The sequence below is a fragment of the Hyla sarda genome, chromosome 3, assembly GCF_029499605.1.
Source record: "Hyla sarda isolate aHylSar1 chromosome 3, aHylSar1.hap1, whole genome shotgun sequence".
In the NCBI taxonomy this organism is placed as follows: domain Eukaryota; kingdom Metazoa; phylum Chordata; class Amphibia; order Anura; family Hylidae; genus Hyla; species Hyla sarda.
This window is the reverse complement of record NC_079191.1, coordinates 367809245-367819627: the sequence shown is the minus strand read 5'-3', so window position 1 is coordinate 367819627 and position 10383 is coordinate 367809245.

The following is a 10383-nucleotide window of genomic DNA, read 5'->3' as shown; positions in this document are numbered from 1 at the left end:
GCGATCTGATTGGTTGCTATGGGCAACACAGCAGCTTTTCCCCATGGACCACAATGGGCCTACTGGTTTCAATGGGCAAAAAATCACAGAGTTAATGCACTAGTCACAGTTCTCTATACCATTAAAGGGGTACTCCGGTGAAAACCTTTTTTCTTTTAAATCAACTGGCTCCGGAAAGTTAAACAGATTTGTAAATTACTTCTATTAAAAAATCTTAATCCTTCCTGTACTTATTAGCTGCTGTATACTACAGAGGAAATTCTTTTCTTTTTGGAATGCTCTCTGAGGACATCACGAGCACAGTGCTCTCTGCTGACGTTATAATAATAATAATAATAAGTCTTTATTTATTTATTGTTGTCCTTAGTGGGATTTGAACCCTCTCCAGCTCCACTATATCTTTCTTGTACACTGGTGCCCAGTACTGTACACAGTATTCTATGTGAGGTCTGACTAGTGATTTGTACAGCGGTAGAATTATTTCCTTGTCGTCGGCATCTATGCCCCTATTGATGCACCCCATGATTTTATTAGCCTTGGCAGCAGCTGCCCGACACTGGTCACTACAGCTAAATTTACTGTTTACTAAGACTCCTAAGTCCTTTTCCATGTCAGTCGTCCCAAGTGTTCTCCCTTTTAATACATAATCCCAGCTCAGATTTTTCTTCCCCATGTGCATTACCTTACATTTCACAGTGTTGAATCTCATCTGCCACATCCCAGCCCAAACCTCCAACCTATCCAGATCCATTTGTAACAGTGCACTGTCCTCTATAGTGTTTACCGCTTTACAGAGTTTAGTATCATCTGCAAAGATTGCTACTTTACTATTCAACCCCTCTGCAAGGTCATTAATGAATATATTAAATAGGACAGGACCAAAGACGGACCCCTGTGGTACCCCACTAGTAACAGTCACCCAATCAGAATAAGTACCATTAATAACCACCCTCTGTTTCGTATCATTGAGCCAGTTACTTACCCACTTGCACACATTCTCCCCCAGCCCAAACCTTCTCATTTTATGCACCAACCTTTTATGTGGAACCGTATCAAATGCTTTGGAAAAATCCAGATATACGACATCCAGCGATTGCCCCTGGTCCAGTCTGGAGCTCACCTCCTCATAAAAGCTGATCAGGTTAGTTTGACAGGATCAATCCCTCATAAGTCCATGCTGATACGGGGTCATACATTTATTTTTATCAAGATATTCCAAAATAGTATCTCTTAGGAAACCCTCAAACAATTTACATACAACCGAGGTTAAACTAATAGGTCTATAATTCCCGGGGTCACCTTTTGACCCCTTCTTAAATATTGGCACCACATTTGCCATGCGCCCGTCCTGGGGAACAGTCCCTGTCACTATAAAGTCCCTGAATATTAAAAATAGGGGTCTGTCTATTACATTACTTAATTCCTTTAGAACATGGGGGTGAATGCCATCTGGACCTGGTGATTTGTCTATTTTGATTTTTTGTAGGTGGCACTGTACTTCTTCCTGGGTTAGACAGATGACCTGTACTGGGGAGTTTACCTTATCTCGCTGTATTTCACCTGGCATTTCATTTTCCTCGTTGAACACAGTGGAGAAGAATTTGTTTAGCATATTTGCTTTTTCCTGATCCCCGTTTATAATTTCTACCTCATCATTTTTTAAAGGGCCAACACTTTCATTTTTGACCTTTTTGCTATTTATATAATTAAAGAACATTTTGGGGTTAGTTATACTCTCTTTGGCAATGAATCTTTCTGTCTCTATTTTTGTGGCTTTTATCTGTTTTTTTTACATATTTCACATTTTTCTCTATAGTTTTTTTATGCTTCTTCACTGCTGTCCTATTTTAGTAATTGAAATGCTTTATTTTTGTCATTTATTGCCCCCTTAACATTTTTATTCATCCATATTGGTTTTCTTTTATTTCTGACCCTTTTATTCCCATAAAGTATATACATCTTACAGTGAAAAATTAAGATATTTTAAAAAGTCTCCCATTTAGTGTCAGTATTGTTCTTTTTGAGGACATTATCCCATTTTATATTGTTATGGGCTTCTCTGAGTTGATCGAACTTTGCCTTCCGAAAGTTCATTGTTTTTGTGGCCCCTCGAGAGATTCCCTTATTGAAGAACAAGTTATAATGTATTAAATTATGATCACCATTTCCTAGGTGTCCATCTACTTGCACATTAATTACTCTGTCAGGTACGTTGGTAAAGTCTAGTAGGGCGCCCCCTCTGGTCGGGCCCTGCACCATTTGGGACAGATAATTGTCTTTAGCTATAGTCAGAAACCTGTTTCCTTTCAAGTCGAAGTCGGTCCAGTTCTCCATGAACCCAAACCCCTCCTTCCTACACCAGCTTCTGAGCCACTTGTTTACCTCCCTAATCTCCCGCTGCCTCTCTGGTGTGGCTCGTGGTGCAGGTAATATTTCAGAAAATACTACCTTGGAGGTCCTTGCCTTAAGCTTGCAGCCTAAGTCCCTGAAATAATTTTTAAGGACACTCCATCTACCTCTTACTTTGTCATTGGTGCCAATATGTACCATGCTTGCTGGGTCTTCTCCAGCCCCACCCAGCAACCTGTCAACCCGATCCGCGATGTGCAAAACTCGAGTGCCAGGAAGACAACACACTGTTCGGCGATCCCGGTCTTTGTGACAGATCGCCCTGTCTGTCCCCCTAATAATTGAGTCCCCCACTACCAGTACCTGTCTGGCCTTACTGGAGCAGACACCCCCCTGGCGGTCAGAGGCAGAGTCCTGCTGCAGCACCGCTAGCTTTGAAATGGCATCCCCCTCATCTGCCAACCGGGCAAACTTGTTGGGGTGTGCCAGTTCAGGACTAGCCTCCCTGACACTTTTCCCTCTACCCCGTTTTCTAACTGTAACCCAGCTAACTGCCTGACTATCCTCCCCCACCTCTACCCCAGAGAGTACCTGCTCAGTGAGCAGGAGACTCCTCTCCGGGTTGTCAATGCATCTCAGTGTTGCCAGTTGTTCCTCTAGATCCAGGATCTGGGCTTCCAAATGAGCAACTCGCACACATCTCGCACAACAATATGCACCCTCAAACTGTTGTTCAAGGATTGCATACATTGTGCAAGATGCACACTGGACTGCCTTTTCCAACATGGAGGTCATACTGGGGATAGCAAAAATTAACAGAAAATAAAAAAAAATCAAATATTTCAATTTAAACTTCCTGAATTTAAAGTCCCTTAATTTTAAGTCCCCTCACTTTTATACTCACTCACTTGTATGCTTCACACTCTTGTATACAGACAAACAATCGCTAGCTCAACATAGTGTACTTGCTTTATATCTATCACAACCACAACCACCTCTCTTCCACTGTCTGGAAGTGAATTCACTTTAGTGAAATTTTTTTTTTTCCATTTACACATCCGAATTTAACGAAAAGTTGTCAAAGACCTGTGGGGTGTTAAGGCTCACTGGACCCCTTGGTACGTGCCTTGAGGGCTTTAGTTTCCAAAATGGTATGCCATGTGGGGGTTTTCTGCTGTTCTGGCACCATAGGGGCTTCCTAAATGTGACATGCCCCCCAAAAACCATTTCAGCAAAAATTCACTCTCCAAAATTCCATTGTTGCTCCTTCCCTTCTGAGCCCTCTACTGCGCCCGCCGAACACTTGACATACACATATGAGGTATTTCCTTACTCTAGAGAAATTGGGTTACAAATTTTGGGGGGCTTTTTTTTCCTATTACCCCTTATAAAAAGTCAAAAACTGGGTCTACAAGAACATGCGAGTGTAAAAAAATGGAGATTTTGAATTTCCTCCACTTTGCTGCTATTCCTGTGAAACACCTAAAGGGTTAACACACTTACCCAAATGTCATTTTGGATACTTTGAGGGGTGCAGTTTTTATAATAGGGTAATTTGTGGGGCATTTCTAATATGAAGGCCCTTCAAATCCACTTCAAAACTGAACTGGTCCCTGAAAAATTCCAATTTACAAAATTTTGTGAAAAATTGGAAAATTGCTGCTGAACTTTGAAGCCCTCTGATGTCTTCCAAAAGTAAAAACCTGTCAACTTTATGATGAAAATATAAAGTAGACATATTGTATCTGTGAATCAATATATAATTTATTTGAAATGTCTGTTTTTGTTACAAGCAAAGAGCTTCAAACTTTGAAAAATGCAAAATTTTCAATTTTTTTATCAAATTTTGGAATTTTTCAGCAAGAAATGATGCAAGCCTCAACAAAAATTTACCACTAACATGAAGTAGAAAATGTCACGAAAAAACAATCTCACAATCAGAATGAAAAGTAAAAGCATCCCAGAGCTATTAATGCTTAAAGTAACAGTGGTCAGATGTGCAAAAAATGGCTGGGTCCTTAAGGTGAAAAGGGGCTGGTTCCTTAAGGCGTTAAACCCCACTGGCATTTGACAGACCACTGCTCAAAAAAATCTATCAGACACCTGTGAGATGTAAATGCTCATTGCACCTCTTATTAGGGGTGTAGTTTCCAAAATGGGGTCACGTGTGTGTGTGTGTGGGGGGGGGGGGAGGGGGGGGTCTCTGTTCTGGCACCATGGAGGCCTAAACGCACATGGCCTTCAATTTCAGCCAGATTCTCTCTCCAAAAGCCCAATGGTGCTCCTTCTCTTCTGAGCCCTGTAGTTCACCCGCAGAGCACTTTACATCCACATGGGGGTATTTTCTGACTCAGAAGAAATGGGTTTACAAATTTTGTGGGGATTTTTCTACTATTACCCCTTGTGAAAATGATAAAATTGGGGTAACAACAGCATTTTAGGGGAAAAAAATATAATTTTTTTTATTTTCACATCCAACTTTAACTAAAATTTGGAGCTGTGGGATGCAAAGGCTCACTATACCCCTTGTTACTGTAACGTACCGGTCAGGTGACAGGAAGTGGATCCACTGAACCAGAGGAGCGATGACATGGGCCGTACCAGGGGAACGGAGTCTAAGGGACTACTGGTCTTCACCAGGGCCCGCTGCAAAGCGGGATGGTCTTGCTGTGGCAGGTAGCCCCCAGGTCGTTTCACCCGATAGCGACTCGACCCCTCTGGTAGCTGAGAATGGCGCGGTACAGTAGGAGCAGGCAGAAGCGTAGTCAGACGAAGCAGAGGTCAGGGCAGGCGGCACAGGTTCACAGGCGACAGTCAGGCAACAGGTCAGGGCAGGCAGAACGGGTTCACTAGCGGTAGTCACAGGCAACGGGTCGGCAACAGGCAAGGGCAACACAGAACTATGGGAACGCTTTCACTAGGCACAAGGCACTAAAGATCCGGTCAGGGCAGGAAGGGGCAGGAGACATTTATATGGGCAGCGAGGACCAGGCACAAATCAATGGTGCGCTGGCCCTTTAAATTTCATGAAGCTGGCGTGCGCGCGTCCTAAGGAGCAAGGCCGCGCGCGCCGGGAAACAGAGGCAGCGCAGGAGGACGGGGCTGCAGGTGAGAGAAGGCGGGATGCGGCGCGTGTGCGGGAATCAGCCGCCACGCTAACCGCATCCCTGCCGGTGGAAGCCCCGCGCTCTCGGTCAGTGTGTCAGACCGGGAAGCGCCGGGACACAATAGACGAAGGCAGGGATAGCGAGCGCTCCTGTACAGAGGAGGGGACCGGAGCGCTCACTGTTACAGTTACTTTACGTGAGGGGTGTAGGTTTCAAAATGGGGGTCACATATGGGTGTTTTTTATGTTTATGTCAGAACTCTTTACAGCTGCTGGGAGCTGTAAATCACTGTCTGTGTCAGTGAATCCCAACCAGCCAAAGGCTGTCTGGGCATGCTGGGAGTTGTAGTTTTGCAACAGCTGGAGGCGCCCTGGTTGGGAAACACTGGTCTATGTAGAGGACAGGAATTTCTTCAGGGTCCTGTACAGTACACGCAATGTCCTAAAAAAGTAAAATGGAGCCGCCCTTACTTGGTGTCCAAAGGAGCAGGTAACTGTGACATAGGTTAAGAGTAGTGCTGAACATGTAATACCTCCCTGTACTGTAGTGGGCGCTACCAGACAGGATTTCAGTGCATGCGCTTCAGTACTACAGTGCACGCGCTAATACAGGGGGTTTTACCAGTGAATGCCCATTCTGATTGGTCAGTTCTTCCAGCCATTGACACGTTTCACAGATCTGGACTGTCCGTAGCATTGTATGTTGAGTCTGGTTTCAAGTTACAATGGTCCAAAAAAGACCACTGTATGTTGAAACTATTGTATGTTGAGGCCATTGTAAGTTGAGGGATCACTGTATTGCCCCATGAGTGAATATTACACTTCTTTGTGTTCTGTAAACAAACCAGAACTGTGCATGAACAATAGTTTTTATAAAATGTCTCTGGTCTACATATTCCGCTGCCAGTGTATAAACCCTGATGTAATATTATAGCCGGATGTTATTTTCAACTTAATCAAGGTAGTTGTTCAAGATCCTAAAAAATTAGATCCGACATTCCATCCAGGAGTTAACTCAGGTCATTCAGGGCACCTGGCCAGTGTCTCATGTATAGTCAGACCTTGACAAACTTAAAAGTTAAGCACCATTGAAACTTTAGAGCAGTTACATTGGTGTAAGTTTTACTTCTCTATAAAAACATAAACTCTCAAAGCCATGTCAGAGGCATTACTTGAGGAGTGAATGCACGGCCCAGGACCTTCTTGTATTCCAGTCCTGGCTAAAGTGAGGCTTCCCAACCAAATTGCCTTAAATGGTACTCTGTTGGAAAACAAATGTTATTAAATTCACTGGTACCGGAAAGTTAAACACATTTGTAAATTACTTCTATTTAAAAATATTAATCCTTCCAGTACTTATCAACTGCTGAATGCTCCAGAGAAAGTTGTGTAATCCTTTCCAGTCTGACCACAGTGCTCTCTGCTGACACCTCTGTCCATGTCAGGAGCTGCCCAGAGAAGAAGCAAATCCCCATAGCAAACCTCTCCTGCTCTGGAGTTCCTGGCATGGACAGAGCGGTCAGCAGAGAGCACTGTGGTCAGACTGGAAAGAATTACACAACTTCCTTTGTAGTATACAGCAGCTGATAAGTACTGGAAGGATTAAGATTGTTAAATACCTCTTTAATGTTGTATGTTGAAACCACATAATCGGTGATGTATTTTATTTTATTTACTGTGGAACTTCAGTCTAGATATAGGCAAGACTTGCTAAAGGGTTCATTTAGATGTTTCGGGGGCTCCAATCTGATGTGTTGTTAATTTGCAGTTTCTGAGGCTGGTAACTAAATATGAGCGAACTTACAGTAAATTCGATTCGTCACGAACTTCTCGGCTCGGCAGTTGATGACTTTAGTCTGCATAAATTAGTTCAGTTTTCAGGTGCTCCCGTGGGCTGGAAAAGGTGGATACAGACCTAGAAGACTCTCTCCTAGGACTGTATCCACCTTTTCGAGACCGCCAGAACACCTGAAAGCTGAACTAATTTATGCAGGATAAGTCATCAACTGCCGAGCCGAGAAGTTCGTGACGAATCGAATTTACTGTAAGTTCGCTCATCTCTACTGGTAACTCTTATTCTGGGGTGGTATATAGACACATTATAATCAATGATGTTCTGTATTCTGTTTTTATCCTTATTCATCTAAAGACGTCTACAAAAAAAAGGACCATTTTATTCATACACTAAAAAAAATAAAGGGAACACTAAGATAACACATCTTAGATCTGAATGAATGACCTAATCGTATGAAATACTTTCCTCTTTACATAGTTGAATGTGCTGACAACAAAATCATACAAAAATTATCAATGGAAATCAAATTTATCAACCCATGGAGGTCTGGATATGGAGTCACACTCAAAATCAAAGTGGAAACCCACACTACAGGCTGATCCAACTTTGATGTAATGTCCTTAACGACGAAGGACATATATTTACGTCCTCCGCCGGCTCCCGCGATATGCCGCGGGGTCACACGGTGACCCCGCGTCCTATCGCGGCAGTCCCGGCGGCCATCAATGGCCGGGACCCGCGGCTAATACAGGACATCACCGATCACGGTGATGCCCTGTATTAACCCTTCAGAAGCGGCAATGAAAGCTGACCGCCGCGTCTGAAGCGAAAGTGAAACTATCTCGGCTGCTCAGTCGGGCTGTTCGGGACAGCGGCGGTGAAATCGCGGCGTCCCGGACAACTGACAGGACACCGGGAGGGTACCTACCTACCTCCTCGATGTCCGATCGGCAAATGACTGCTCCGTGCCTGAGATACGGGCAGGAGCAGTCAAGCGCCGATAACACTGATCACAGGCGTGTTAATACACGCCAGTGATCTGTGTAAAAGATCAGTGTGTGCAGTGTTATAGGTCCCTATGGGAGCTATAACACTGCAAAAAAAAAAAGTAGAAAAAAAAGTGTTAATAAAGATCATTTCCCTTATAAAAGTTTGAATCACCCCCCTTTTCCCATAAAAAAAAATAAAACAGTGTAAATAAAAATAAACATATATGGTATTGCCGCGTGCGGAAATGTCCAAACTATAAAAATGTATCATTATTTAAACCGCACAGTCAATGGCGTACACATAAAAAAATTCCAAAGTCCAAAAACGCGTATTTTTAGTCACTTTTTATACCATTAAAAAATGAATAAAAAGTGATCAAAAAGTCAGATCAAAACAAATGGTACCGATAAAAACTTCAGATCACAGGGCAAAAAATTAGTCCTCATACCGCCCTGTACGTGGAAAATTAAAAAAGTACATTTTTAGTTATGATTTTTTCCAGAAGTACGACAAAATTAAACCTGTAGAATAAACCTACAGAATAATGATAAGGTGTCATTTTTACCAAAATATGCACTGCGCAGAAACGGAAGCCCCCAAAAGTTACAAAATGCCGGGATGTGGAAATCACTATCGCCCGGGACATGTAGTTCCGGGCAGGTGAATTTTTCGTAGATTTAGCCCTGTATCGGGCAAGCAGGGACAGACCACCTTCCCCCTTATTTTTCTTTAATGCCGGTGTGAGGCACAGGAGCTGATGCAAGTCTGCACCTCAGGGTGTATGGAGGGGGCGGCGGCCCCCAGCTGATTTCAGTAGCCGGGGGCCGCTGCTCAGAGCCCCCCCCCCCCCCCAGCCAGCGTTTCTGCCTGTCTACGTGATTGTCGCTAGGAGCAGATTTGCAAACGTGCGCTGCGCAGGCACAAGTCTGCTCTTATCCCCTGAGGTGCCGGTGTGAGGTGAAAAAAGCCAACCAATGAAAAATTCGGACCGCACGAGCTCGCACGTCTGCAGGAGATAATTAAGCCACGCCCCCTCATCCCCCCCTCCCGGAGGATGGAGAGCACAGCTCTGCATAATACAAGAAGACGGGGACGGGGGGGGGGGGGGGGGGAGAGGGGAGAATGAGGATGTACACGGCTCCTACCCTCCCCTGCTCTGTCTACACAGGACCTAATTTATCACGGGGAGGTTTCAAGTTTTCAAGGGGAAAATACTGAGCAGGGGGAGAGGAGAGGACGTGTGTGTGAAGGAGACATACTGCACTGCACGGGCTTGGGATTTCACCTCACACCGGCTCAGGTGAGGAGGCCGAGAATGCAGGCGGCGGGAAGGGTGGTTGTATGTGTATGTAATGTATGATTGGGGGGGGGGGGTGTATCGGCGGCAGGTGTATGTATGATGTGTGCTTATGTATAGTGTATGTGTCATGTGTATATATGATGTGTGTATGGTGTCTGTGTGATGTGTGTGTATATAATGTATGATGTGGGGTGGGCAGCGGCGGGTGTATGTATGTATGATGTGTGCATATGTATGGTGTATATTTATGGTGTGAGTGTATGTGTGATGTGTATATATGATGTGTGTATGTAATGTATGATGGGGGGGCAGCTGCTGCCAGTTGTGCTATCTAATTTATTTATTTATTTTTAGTGGCTTCTGACCACTCGCACTAAATTGCACCACCAGAATCCCACCCCCTTCATACTCACCCGCCAACCAAGAGCCCAAATGATGCACGCAAACACGCCCGAACCAAAACTACAACTTCCAGCATGTTGCACTGTAACTTAAACTGTAGAACTGTAGTTATCTAGTAACTAAATGAAACATAATGACACATAAATAAAAATAGTAAATAAAACGCACCACACAAACTGGAGAAGCAGAACAGTAACACCCCCCCAGTAACACAGCGTTGTTCAGTGTTTTCCAATCAAAAGACTATATATAAGTCCCTATGAAGACTGAAAAATAGTGATTAAAATATTTTAAGTGCGTATATATGTGAATAAGCCCCTTTCCTAATAAAAATTCCGATAATAAATGGTTCCGATAAAAACTACAGATCACGGCACATAAGATTACCCTCATACATCCATGTATATGGAAAAATTGGAGTTATAGGGGTCAGATGGGGGG